We start from the raw sequence: 13,883 nt of genomic DNA, 5'->3' as shown, positions 1-13,883 counted from the left end.
GGTCGAGGAGGCCTCCGGAATCCTCTCAGGAGCTGCACCTGGGCCTGGGAAACGACATGGTGAACTTCCAAGTTCCATGCCGAGTCAGCCTGCACCGCTTCTGGACCCCAGGCGCGTGATGCTGTCCAACCTTGGAATTGGGTCCTCATGAGGAGAGAGCCATAGCTAGGGTTAGGGTTTGGTCCAGGGATGTCGCCAGGGCCGAAGCGACTCTGGTCTCGTGATCTCCCTCGAGGGCTGAAGTGAGGGCCCATGCCAGGAGGCGGCTCAAATGCAGGATTAGGGATCGAGGCAGGCTTAGGTTTCGGTGGAGGGTAACGGTTCGGGTTAGGTTTAGGTTCAGGGGTAGGACCCAGGAGATTCCAGGCGCCGAACTCACAGCAGGGCAGTGGTCTCCCCGAAGGGCTGAGTTGAGCGCACAAGGGACGGTGCCGGTCAGGGTCCCTCTTTGGCCCACGGCCACACACGTCGATAAGCCCCTGGTCGATGAGGCCTCCGGAATCCTCTCGGGAGCTGCAGCCGGGCCTGGGAAACGACATGGTGAGATTCCAAGTTCCATGCCGAGTCAGCCTGCACCGCTTCTGGACCCCAGGCGCGTGATGCTGTTCAACCTTGGAATTGGGTCCTCATGAGGAGAGAGCCATAGCTAGGGTTAGGGTTTGGTCCAGGGATGTCGCCAGGGCCGAAGCGACTCCGGTCTCGTGATCTCCGTCGAGGGCTGAAGTGAGCGCCCATGCCAGGAGGCGGCTCAAATGCAGGATTAGGGATCGAGGCAGGCTTCGGTTTCGGTAGAGGGTCCTGGTTCGGGTAGGGTTAGGGATAGGGTTAGGTCCCATGAGGTTCCAGGCGCTGAACTCACAGCAGGGCAGTGGTCTCCCCGAAGGCCTGAGTTGAGGGCAGAAGGGACGGTGCCGCTCAGGGTCCCTTTTTGGCTGCCAACACCACACACGTCGATAAGCACCTCGTCGAGGAGTCCTCCGGAATCCTCTCGGGAGCTGCAGCCGGCCTGGGAAACGACATGGTGAGCTTCCAGATTCCTTGCCGAGTCAGCCTGCACCGCTTCTGTTCCCTATGCGCCTGATGCTGTCCGACCTTGGAATTGAGTCCACATGAGGAGAGAGCCTTAGCTAGGGTTAGGGTTCGGTCCAGGGACGACGCCTGGGCCGAAGGGACTCCGGTCTCGTGATCTCCCTCGAGGGCTGAAGTGAGGGCCCATGCCAGAAGGCGGCTCAAATGCAGGATAAGGGAACGTGGCAGATTTGGTTTCAGTGGAGGGTAACGGTTCGGGGAAGGGTTAGGGTTAGGATTAGGTCCCAAGAGGTTCCAGACGCCAAACTCACAGCAGGGCAGTGTTCTTCCCGAAGGGCTTAGTTGCGGGCACAAGGGACGGTGCCGGTCAGGATCCCTCTTTGGCTGCCAAGGCCACACACGTCGATAAGCCCCTGGTCGGGGAGGCCTCCGGAATCCTCTCGGGAGCTGCAGCCGGGCCTGGCAAACGACATGGTGAGCTTCCAGGTTCCTTGGCAAGTCAGCCTGCACCGCTTCTGGACCCCAGGCTCGTGATGCTGTCCTACCTTGGAATTGGGTCCCCATGCGGAGAGAGGCTTATCTAGGGTTAGGGTTCGGTCCAGGGACGTCGCCAGGGCCGAAGCGACTCCGGTCTCGTGATCTCCCTCGAGGCTTGAAGTGAGGGCCCATGCCAGAAGGCGGCTCAAATGCACGAATAGGGATCGAGGCTGGCTTAGGTTTCGGTGGAGGGTCCTGGTTCGGGGTAGGTTTAGGGTTAGGGTTAGGTCCCAGGAGGTTCCAGGCGCTGAACTCACAGCAGGGCAGTGGTCTCCCCGAAGGGTTGAGTTGAAGCACAAGGGACCGTGCCGGTTAGGGTCCCTCTTTGGCTGTCAAGGCCACACACGTCGATAAGCCCCTGGTCGAGGAGGCCTCCGGAACCGTCTCTGGAGCTGCTGCCTGGCCTGGGAAACGACATGTGAGATTCCAAGTTCAATGCCGCGTCAGCATGCACCGCTACTGGACCCCAGGCGCATGATGCTGTCCGACCTTGGAATTGGGTCCCCATGAGGAGAGAGCCTTAGCTAGGGTTAGGGCTCGGTCCAGGGACGTCGCCAGGGCCGAAGCGACTCCGGTCTCGTGATCTCCCTCAAGGGCTGAAGTGAGGGCCCATGCCAGAAGGCGGCTCAAATGCAGGATTAGGTGTCGAGGCAGGCTTAGGTTTCGGGGGAGGGTCCGGGTTCGGGGTAGGGTTAGGTCCCAGGAGGTTCCAGGCGCTGAACTCACAGCAAGGCAGTGGTCTCCCCGAAGGGCTGAGTTGAGGGCACAAGGGACGGTGCCGGTCAGGGTCACTCTTTGGCTGCCAAGACCACACACGTCGATAAGCCCCTGGTCGAGATGGCCTCCGGAATCCTCTCGGGAGCTGCAGCCGGGCCTGGCAAACGACATGGTGAGCTTCCAGGTTCCTTGGCAAGTCAGCCTGCCCCGCTTCTGGACCCCAGGCTCGTGATGCTGTCCTACCTTGGAATTGGGTCCCCATGCGGAGAGAGCCTTATCTAGAGTTAGGGTTCGGTCCAGGGACGTCGCCAGGGCCAAAGCGACTCCGGTCTGGTGATCTCCCTCGAGGCCTGAAATGAGGGCCCATGCCACACGGCAGCTCAAATGCAGGAATAGGGATCGAGGCTGGCTTCGGTTTCGGTGGAGGGTCCTGTTTTGGCGTAGGGTTAGGGTTAGGGTTAGGTCCCAGGAGGTTCCAGGCGCCGAACCCACAGCCGGGCAGTGGTCTCCCCGAAGGGCTGAGTTGAGGGCACAAGGGACCGTGCCGGTCAGGGACCCTCTTTGGCTGTCAAGGCCACACACGTCGATAAGCCCCTGGTCGAGGAGGCCTCCGGAATCCTCTCGGGAGCTGCAGCCAGGCCTGGGAATCGACATGGTGAGATTCCAAGGTCCATGCCGAGTCAGCCTGCACCGCTTCTGGACCCCAGGCGCGTGATGCTGTCCGACCTTGGAATTGGGTCCTCATGAGGGGGGAGCCATAGCTAGGGTTAGGGTTTGGTCCAGGGATGTCGCCAGGGCCGAAGCAACTCCGGTCTCGTGATCTCCCTCGAGGGCTTAGATGAGGGCCCATGTCAGGAGGCGGATCAAATGCAGGATTAGGTGTCGAGGCAGGCTTAGGTTTTGGTGGAGCGTCCTGGTTCGGAGTAGGGTTAGGGTTAGGGTTAGGTCCAAGGAGGTTTCAGGCGCTGAACTCACAGCAGGGCAGTGGTCTCCCCGAAGGGCTGAGTGGAGGGCACAAGGGACGGTGCCGGTCAGGGTCCCTTTTTGGCTGCCAAGTCCACACACGACGAAAAGCCCCTGGTCGAGGAGGCCTCCGGAATCCTCTCGGGAGCTGCAGCCGGGCCTGGGAAACGACATGGTGAGATTCCAAGTTCCTTGGCAAGTCAGCCTGCACCGCTTCTGTTCCCTGTGCGCGTGATGCTCTCCGACCTTGGAATTTGGTCCCCATGAGGAGAGTGCCTTAGCTAGGGTTAGGGTTCGGTCCAGGGACGTCGCCAGGGCCGAAGCGACTCCGGTCTCGTGATCTCCCTCGAGGGCTGAAGTGAGGGCCCATGCCAGGAGGCTGCTCAAATGCAGGATAAGGGAATGAGGCAGGCTTAGGTTTCAGTGGTGGGTAACGTTTCGGGGAAGGGTTAGGGTTAGGGTTAAGTCCCAAGAGGTTCCAGACGCCGAATTCACAGCAGGGCAGTGTTCTTTCCGAAGGGCTTAGTTGCGGGCACAAAGGACGGTTCCGGTCAGGATACCTCTTTGGCTGCCAAGGCCACACACGTCGATAAGCCCCTGGTCGAGGAGGCCTCCGGAATCCTCTCGGGAGCTGCATCTGGGCCTGGGAAACGATATGGTGAGCTTCCAGGTACCTTGGAAGTCAGCCTGCACCGCTTCTGGTCCCCAGGCTCGTGATGCTGTCCTACGTTGGAATTGGGTCCCCATGCGGAGAGAGCCTTAACTAGGGTTAGGGTTCGGTCCAGGGACGTCTCCAGGGCCGAAGCGACTCCGGTCTCGTGATCTCTCTCGAGGACTGAAGTGAGGGCCCATTCCAGAAGGCGTCTCAAATGCAGGAATAGGGATCGAGGCTGGCTTAGGTTTCGGTGGAGGGTCCTGGTTCGGGGTAGGGTTAGGGTTAGGGTTAGGTCCCAGGAAGTTCCAGGCGCCTTTCCCAAAGCAGGGCAGTGGTCTCCCCGAAGGGCTGAGTTGAGGGCACAAGGGACGGTGCCGGTCAGGGTCCCTCGTTGGCTGTCAAGGCCACACACGTCGATAAGCCCCTGGTCGAGGAGGCCTCCGGAATCCTCTCGGGAGCTGCAGCCGGGCCTGGGAAACGACATGGTGAGATTGCAAGGTCCATGCCGAGTCAGCCTGCACCGCTTCTGGACCCCAGGTGCGTTATGCTGTCCGACCTTGGAATTGGGTCCCCATGAGGAGAGAGCCTTAGCTAGGGTTAGGGTTCAGTCCAGGGACATCGCCAGGGCCGTAGCAACTCCGGTCTCGTGATCTCCCTCGAGGGCTGAAGTGAGGGCCCATGCCAGGAGGCGGTTCAAATGCAGGATTAGGTGTCGAGGCAGGCTTAGGTTCCGGTGGATGGTCCTGGATCGTGGTAGGGTTAGGGTTAGGGTTAGGTCCCAGGAGGTTCCAGGCGCTGAACTCACAGCAGGGCAGTGGTCTCCCCAAAGGGCTGAGTTGAGGGCACAAGGGACGGTGCCGGTCAGGGTCCCTCTTTGGCTGCCAAGACCACACACGTCGAAAAGCCCCTGGTCGAGGAGGCCTCCGGAATCCTCTCGGGAGCTGCAGCCAGGCCTGGGAAACGACATGGTGAGCTTCCAGGTTCCTTGCCCAGTCAGCCTGCACCGCGTATGGACCCCAGGCGCGTGGTGTTGTCAAACGTTGCAATTGGGTCCCCATGGGGGAGAGCCATAGCTTGGCTTAGGGTTCGGTCCAGGGATGTCTCCAGGGAGGTGGCATAGGGGGATGGGTTCAATGGGTGATGGGCTATGGAGGGCACTAGTAGTGAGGATCACTGGGTGTTGTATGTAAGTGATGGATGACTACATTCCTTACCTGAAGCTAACATTACACTGCATGTTAACCAACTGGAATTTAAATAAAAACTTGAAAAATGAGTACAAAAAAAACACATAAATACGTTTAAACTGCTCTAAATAAATTCATGTTAAAAAGGAAAAAGGAAACTCATGTGAGGATGTCAATAGACACAGAAGAAGCGTTCTGAGAAACTTTGGTATCCATTTGTGGTAAAAATCTCTTTAAAATTCTGTGTAGAAGGGTCAGATCTCAACATAACGAAGGCCATGTATGTGAAGCCCACAGCTAATGTCATACTCAGTAGTGAAATTGTGAACGATTTTCCGCTAAGATCAGGCACAAGACAAGGATTCCCTAGATATGTGAAGGGAATTGGATGATGCAGGCTTCTGGTTATGCAATGAATGAATCACAGATAGAAGATATAGCATAGGGCACATAGAGAATGGTACTGGAGTAGGGATGCATGGTGACAGATGACAGCTACACCTGTGTTAGCGTAGCAGAATGTATACATTTGCCAATGACTATGTTTTTCATATGAAACTAATGTAACATAGTGTGTCAGCTATTCCCAAATAATATGTTGTTTTTTTTTAACTAGGTAAAGGACTGAAATAAAAAGTTTAATATAAAAGAACCTGTTAATATCTAATCAAGAAATGCAGTGAAGTTCCAAAGTATAAAGTCACCATATCAAATTCTGTATCATTCCTATACACTAACCCAATTATCTGAGAAGAAGTAAAGAAAACAATCCCATTTATAGCATCAAAAACAATAAAAATTATAGCAATACCGTTAGCCAAGGAAATGAAAATCTCTCTACAGAAAACTATAAAACCTGTGTGCAGGAATGGAAGAAATTCAATTTGGGTGAAAGAAAGGGGAGAACACACAAGTCAGTGAAAAGCCATCCCATGTCCAACTTTCGGAGGAATTAATACAGATACAATGTCCATATTACCCAAAGCCATCTAGAGATTCAGTGCAATCTCTATCAAGACTCCGATGCAATATTTATGCAATTAGAAAATCATAACCTAAAATTTATTTGGAACCACAAAAAGACCCCATGTAGCCAACGCAAGAAAGGATAAAACAGGAAGCATCCCCCTTCTTGATTTCAAGCGTCATTCTAACACAAAGAAATCAATGATGTCACTGGCATAAGCACACACACAAGACAATGGAACAGAAATTGAGAGCCCAAACTAAACCCATGCATTACAGTCACCTAGTATTCGACAAGGGAGTCAATAATACACAGTGGAGAAGAGTAGTCTTTTGAATAACTGGTGCTAGGAAAATTGGATATTCCCATGTATAAGAACAAAGTTGAGCACCGTATAATACACCACTCCCTAGAGAGTGAAAGGAAGAAATAGAGAGAGATGTGGTTAGAGAGAAACAGAGACAAAGAGGAAGTACAAGAAGGAAAGTAGAGACCTGGTCCGGGTATGTGGACACGGTTAGATGGGCCAGGGGAGAGGGTATGTAGGAAGTGGCTCTGAGTGCTGGGGCACAAAGGGCTTCTATCATGGGAATCAGGGTTCCATGGCCCCAAGACTCCAACATCCCTGGGCCCAAGTTCTGCAGAGGCCATTGGAATTGAAAAGATGGGTAGCCCTCATTTCTTCTAGAATTGTGAGGTTCAGCCTCACGTTCTGTCATGGAGAGGGATGTCTTGAGGGAGAGTGTGCCGCTCTTTGGCAGGTAAACTCCATAGCCTGCCCTGTGGGGAGGTGTCCCAGGGCCATCTCCCTCACTGCCCCAGGCTCTGTTGGATTTCCCCCCTCCCCCGCCAGCCTGCCTTCCTCAAGTTCTGAACCCAGGCATCAGGCATTGCGTTGCCCCCAGGTCCTGCAGTCTGGACCTGGCAGAGGTGGACTAGTAATATTGGTAAAATATATATCTATATTTGACAATAAGGTACACATCCTCCCTCTGGGACTAGCGGTGTGCATCCAAATCATAGGTTGCTATCCTCCTCTCCACAACCAATCTGAGGAATCCAGAAGGTAGGTGGACCCTTTCAAACACCCTAGTCTTCTCTTACATGAAATTCAAAGACATTTTCTTGACCCAGCTTTCTTTTAGTTCTGAAGAGATGGCAATCAGTAATTGAAGGCATAATAGTCCTATGGGCAATTGACCTATATGACGGATGGACATTATTTCATCCATCCGTATCCCTAAAGCACATTTCAGTGTAAATATTAGCCAAGGATACACACTGTAAATTCACAACTGATGTGTAGCTCCCTGTAAGTTGCATTCTGACGTTGTCACAAATGTATCATCAAAAATATTATTCGTGGGGCGCCTGGGTGGCGCAGTCGGTTAAGCGTCCGACTTCAGCCAGGTCACGATCTCACGGTCCGTGAGTTCGAGCCCCGCGTCAGGCTCTGGGCTGATGGCTCGGAGCCTGGAGCCTGTTTCCGACTCTGTGTCTCCCTCTCTCTCTGCCCCTCCCCCGTTCATGCTCTGTCTCTCTCTGTCCCAGAAATAAATAAAAATGTTGAAAAAAAATTAAAAAAAAAAAAGATATTATTCGTGACTTTTCAGATAAGCTTTCAACACCAAGAAGGTGATGCTAGAGAATCTGGTATGAATGGAAATTCGCAGATTCTCAATGAGGAATGATTTTTCATTTTTAATATTTCTTTTTTTGAGAGAACCCGAGCTGGGGAGGGGGATAGAGTGGGAGACATGGAATATGAGGCAGGCTCGAGGCTCTGAGCTCTCAGGACAGAGCCTGATGCAGGGCTCAAACTCATGGACTGCCAAATCCTGACTTGACTCAAAGTCGGACGCTTCACCGACTAAGCCACCCAAGCGCCCCAGGAAGGATAGTTTAGTGGCAAAGAAGAAGAAATTAAAGATAGTGTAAAGGATGTCTCTTTTTAATTGAAATATTGTTCACACATTCGTTGTGTTAGTTTTAGGCATACATTGTAGTCATTCCATTTGTCTCTACATTATGTTGTACTCAACCACAAGTGTAGCTATCCTGTGAAAGCATGCAACAATATTGTTACAGGATTGACTCCATTCCATTGGCTGTCCCTTGTATCCCTAGGACTCATACACTCCATCGCTGGACGCCGGTATCTCTCTCTCTCAAAGGTGTCCATTCTTTATCTAACCTAAGTATTTTGGTGGTAAACAAAATTACTTCTTGTTCAGCATGTGTAAATCGGAGGTCTATTTTTCTGTGAATATTGCTTAAAACATTACCAATGATGTCGTTACTTTAATAAATTCGGTTTCATTCTTCACTCACAAGAAAGAGAAGGAAAAGATTTTGTGTCCCAGGCCCTGTCACTAAAACCTTCCCAACGAGGAGAACAGGCTTAGTTGCCCAGAGCACCTTCGGTCTCTCAGCTGAGCAACCAGGGCCTTCCACATTGAAGGAATTCCCATGGTGGCCAGCAGAGAGAGCTCAAGCACCACAGACCCCCGAGGGGCGGGTTCCTCTGCTTGGCAGTGATAGCCAGCAGAGGGCGCACCATCTGCTTTTCTGACTCAGGGCACCTCAGAGCAGGAAGCGCTTTCATTGCTCTCAGAGGACTCAGACCTCTGCTGGTGCCTGAGTACAGAGAGCAGAGCTGCATTTCCAGCAGGTTCTGCCACCCTCCCCAGGGGAGACCTTGGAAGCTTAGCAGCAACTTGGCATCTCCTGAGTCGCCAGAGAGAAGCTGCCTTGTTGTACTGAGTGCTGAGGAGGGGGCGCCGGGTGGCTTCCCTGGTCAAGCTGGTCGCTGAGCTGCACAGGCCTTTGCATTTTCTGGGCTGTTCCCGTGTTTCATTCCACCCCTTCCCGGACAGTGTTTGCACAAGACGTATTTTACTAAAGGACTTGTGGATTCCGGGGTCCCACGACATCACCTCATAGATGCAGTCGATGGTGTGTTCCAGATCCAGGCTTGTTTCCGACAAGGAACCCTAACAGAAATTCAGAAGCACGGGAGCTGCATTCAATTAGGACGTGGATCCATGAAATGCTCGTCTCACGACCTTCTAGAAGAAGGAGCTGGGACCCATGTTCCGAGTCCTGCTGGACCCAGAGGCCAAGGTAAGGGCACAAACTGTCCCACATATCATAAATGCTTTTTTAAAAATTTCATGGTTATTTTTCCAACCTAGTGAAGTGATTGAACACTACCGAAAACCCGGTAGGTAAGTCTCATTAACCTTATGTTATCTTTTAATTTAAATTCCACTGAGTGAAGACACAGTGTAATAGTAGTTTCAGGTGTCCAATATAGAGCAACACTTCCACACGTCACCCGGTGCTCATCCCAGGTGCACTTCTGAATCCCCATCAGCTGTTTCACCCATTCCCTCACCTCGCTGTGGAACTCCCCAGTTTGTTTCCTAGTTAAGAGTCCGTTGGTCTCCTCTCCCCGCCCCTTTCTTTTGTTTTCTTCCCATGTGTTAGCGAAATCATTGGGTATTTGTCTTTCTCCGACAGGCTTATTTCAGCCAGCATAACATTCTCTCTCTCCATCCACCTTGTGGCAAATTGCAAGATTTCATGTTTTTACGGCTAAATCATATTACATTCCATAGACCACATCTCAATTTATTCATCCGTTGATGGGTGCTTGGATAGTTTCTGTCATTTGGCTTTTGTAGAAAACGCTGCTGTAAACATCACGGTGCATGTATCCCTTTGAAAATTTTGTATTCTTTGTGGAAATACCTTGTAGTGAAGTTGCTGGATTGTAAGGTACTTCTATTTCTAGTTTTGTTTTGTTTTTGGACATCTCCATGTGGTTTTCCAGAGTGGCTGCAGCAGTTTGCATTCCTACCCACAGTGCAAGAGGGTTATTCTTTCCCCACATCCATGGCAACACCTGCTGTGTCATCCTTCATTGATTTTAGCCATTGTGACAGATGTGATGTGTTCTCTCATTGTACTTTCGAATTGTATCTCCCTGAAGATCAGTATTGTTGAGCATTTTTTCATGTGTCTCTTGGCCATGTATATGTCTTCCTTCGGGAAATGTCCACTCGTGTCTTCTGCCCATTTTTAATCAGATTTCTCATTTTTTGGGTGCTGTATAACTGTATATATTTTGGACACTAACCCTGTATCCGATGTCGTTTGCAAATATCATTCTGTTGATGTTTTCGTTTTGTTGATTATTTCCTTGGTGACGGAAGGTTTTAATTTTTATAAAGTCTCATTATTTTTGCTTGCGTTTCCCTTACCTCTAGAGATATATCTACAAAGACGTTTGTACAGGCAATGTCAAGTAAGATACTACCCGTGTTATCCTCTGGGATTTTTATGGTTTCAGGTTTCACATAGAGGTCTTTGTCCATGTTGGATTTATTTTTGTGTATGTTGTAAGACAGTGGTCCGTTGTTTTTGTTTTGTTTTGCAGATTGCTTTCCAGTTTTTCCAAAACCGTATATTGAGGAGCCTTTTTTTTAATTTATGTATTTATTTTTGAGAGAGAGAGAGAGAGAGAGAGAGAGAGCGCATGCAGAAGAGGGGCAGAGAGATATGGAGAGAGAGAATCCCACGCATGCTCTGCACTGCCCTGAGATCATGACCTGAGCTGAACCCACCATCACACGCTTTCTTGACTGGGCCACCCATGTGTCCCAAGACTATCTTTTTTTTCCATTGGATGTTCTTTCCTGCTTTGTTGAGATTGAATTGACCATAGAGGTGTGAGTTTATTTCTGGGTGTCCATGCTATTGATCTATGCATATGAGTTTGTTGTTGTTGTTACTTTTTGTTGTGGTTTTGTCAGTACTGTTCAGTACGGACATACGGATCATACTGTTCTGATCAGTATAGCTTTGTAATATAACCTAAAGTCTGGAATTGTGATGTCTCCAGCTTTGCTTTTCTTCTACAAGTTTGTGTTGGCTGTTTGGGGACATTTGTCATTCCATACACATGTTGAGATTATTTGTTCTTGTTCTGTGACAAATGTTTTTGTTAGCGTGATATCCCTATCACACTTCATTTCATTATATGTGTAGATTGCTTTGAGGAGTGTAGACATTTTAACAGTATTTTGTGCTTCCCATCCAGGAACATGAAATGTACGTCCATTTCTTTGTGTCCTCTTCCATTTATTTCATCAGTGTTTCATAGCCTTTAGAGTACAGGTGTTTCACCTCTTTGGTTAGGTTTATTCCTGGTTTCTTGTGGTATTTGTGAGCCTGTCAATGGTTTTGATCCCTTACTTTCTCTCTGTGTTAATTCATGATTTGTGTTAGAAATTCAATACATCTATCTTCCTTGATTTCTGTAGATTGTGACTTGTCGAATTCATATATCGATCCTAGCAATTTTTAAGCAAGCCTTTCATGCTTTTTATAGAACCTATCATGTCAGTTCCAAACAGCGAAAGTGCTACTTCTTCCTTGCCGATTTGGATGCCTCTTATTTCTTTTTGTTGTCTGAGTGCTGTGGTTCGGGTTTCCCGTACTATGTGGGATAACAGTGGTGAGAGGGGTCATTCCTAGCTTGTCCCTGACTTTGGAAGAAAAACTTTCAATTCTTACCCATTGAGGATGAGACGAGCTGTGGGTTTTTCATAGACGACCTTTATTATGTGTAGGTAGGTTGAGTATCAATGTACTTTGCTGAGGGTTTTTATCATGAATGGATGTGACATTTTATCAAATAGTTTCCCTGCATCTGTTGAAAGCATCCTATTGTTCTTATGCTTTCTTCTATTACTGTGGTGCATCATGTTGATTGATATGTGAATGTGGAACCACGCTTGCAGCCCAGGAATATATCCCACTTGATTATGGGAAATGATTCTATCAATGTATTGTTGACTTTAATTTGAAGGTATTTTAATGAGAATTTCGGCATACATAGACATCAGGCTATTGCTCTGCAGTTTTATTTAAAATTTTTTAAACATCTTTTTAAATGCTTATTTCTTTCCTTAGATAGTGTACATAAAAGTGAGGGAGGGGCAGAGAGACAGGGAGAGAGAGAATCCTGGCCACGCCCCACACTGTCATGGCAGGGCCCACCGTGGGACTGGAACCCACGTACCGCAAGATATTGTCCTCATCCAAAATTAAGAGTTGGACAGTAAACCGACCGACCCACACAGGCGCCGCTGCAGTTTTTGGCTTTAGTGGAGGCTTCATCTCGTTTTGGTATCAGGGTAATGATGCCTCATACGATGAATTTGTAAGTTTTCCTTCTTTTTTAATTTTGTAATAATTCGAGGAGAATACCTATTACCTCTTCCTTGAATGGATGGTAGAATTCATCCATGAAGCCATCTGGCCATGAACTCTTGTGTTGGGGGGAGATTTTTTTAATTACTGATGGGGTATCTTTCTGTTTTCAGATTTTAGGTATCTTCCTGTTTCAGTTTTCGTAGTGTGTGAGTTTCTACGAAGTTGTCCATTTTTTTCAGAGTGTCCAATTTGTTGCATATAGATGTTCATAATATTATCTTCTAATTGTATTTTTGTGGTGTTGACTGTCACTTCTCCTTTCTTATTTGTGATTTCATTTATTTGAGTCCTTTCTGTCTTCTTTGTGAAGAGTCTGCCTAGGAGGTTTTCAAGTTGATTACTGCATTCAATGAACCAGCCCCTGGTTTCATTGATTTGGTCTAGTGTCTTTTTGGTTTCTATATTCCTTATTTCTGCCCTAAACTCTATTATTTCCTTCCTTCTGCTGCTCTTTTTCTCATTCCTTCAGGTGTAAGTTAGGATTCTTTGAGAGTTTTCTTGCTCTTTAAGGTAGGCTTGTATTGCTATATACTTCCATCATAGACTGCTTTTGCCGCATTCCAAAGGGTTTTACCAGTGTATTTTCATTTTCATTTATTTCAGTGTATTTTCTCATTGATTTCCTGTTTGACCCATTCATTTAGTAGCAGGTTACTTAACCTCCCTTTATTTGTGGCCTTCCCGCCCCCCCCCCCCCGCCCTCTTTTTGTGGTTGACTTCAAGTTTCCTAGCTTTGTGGTTAGAAAAGATGCTTGGTCTGATCTCTGTCGTTGGGTACCTCTTGAGGCCTGATTTGTGACCTAGAATGTGATCAATTCTGGAGAACGGCCCGGGTATGCTTGAAAAGAATGTGTACTCTGGCATTTTAGTATGGAGTGTTCTGAATATATCTGTTAAACCCTTCTGGTCCAGTGTGTCATTCAAAGCCATTGTTTCCTTGTTGACGTTCTGTTTATAGGTTCTGTCCATTGATGTGAGTGATGTGTTAAAGTTCTCTACTATCATCATCATATTATAAATGAGTTCCTTTACGGTTGTTGCTAAATGTTTTGTATACTTGGTGATCGCATGTTGGGTGCATCAAAATTTACAATCATTGGATCTTCTTGTGTGGCTGTCCCCTTTAGTATGAGATCGTGTCTGTCTTCATCTCTTGTTATAGCTGTATGTATGTATGTATGTATGTATGTATTTTAATTTAAGTCTTAGTTGACATACAGTGCATTCTCGGGTTTAGGAGTAGAATTCGGTGATTCATCCTTTACATACAACACCCAGTGCTCATCACAACAAGTGCTCTCCTTAATACTCGTCCTCCATCTAGCCCAGCGCTGACCCATCTCCCTCCATCAACTTTCACTTTTTTTTTCTCTAACATTAAGAGACTCATGTGGTTTGTTACCAGGCTTCTCTTTTCCTGGCTCCTTCCTTAGTTTTCATGTGTTTTGTTTCTTTACTTCCACATGAGTGAAATCATATATGTGTCTTTCTCTGATTGACGTATTTCACGTAGCATAATACATTCGAGCTCCATCCACATCGTTGC

Source organism: Prionailurus viverrinus, unplaced genomic scaffold, assembly GCF_022837055.1.
Source record: "Prionailurus viverrinus isolate Anna unplaced genomic scaffold, UM_Priviv_1.0 scaffold_67, whole genome shotgun sequence".
Taxonomy (NCBI): Eukaryota; Metazoa; Chordata; class Mammalia; order Carnivora; family Felidae; genus Prionailurus; species Prionailurus viverrinus.
Note: the sequence above shows the minus strand (reverse complement) of the source record.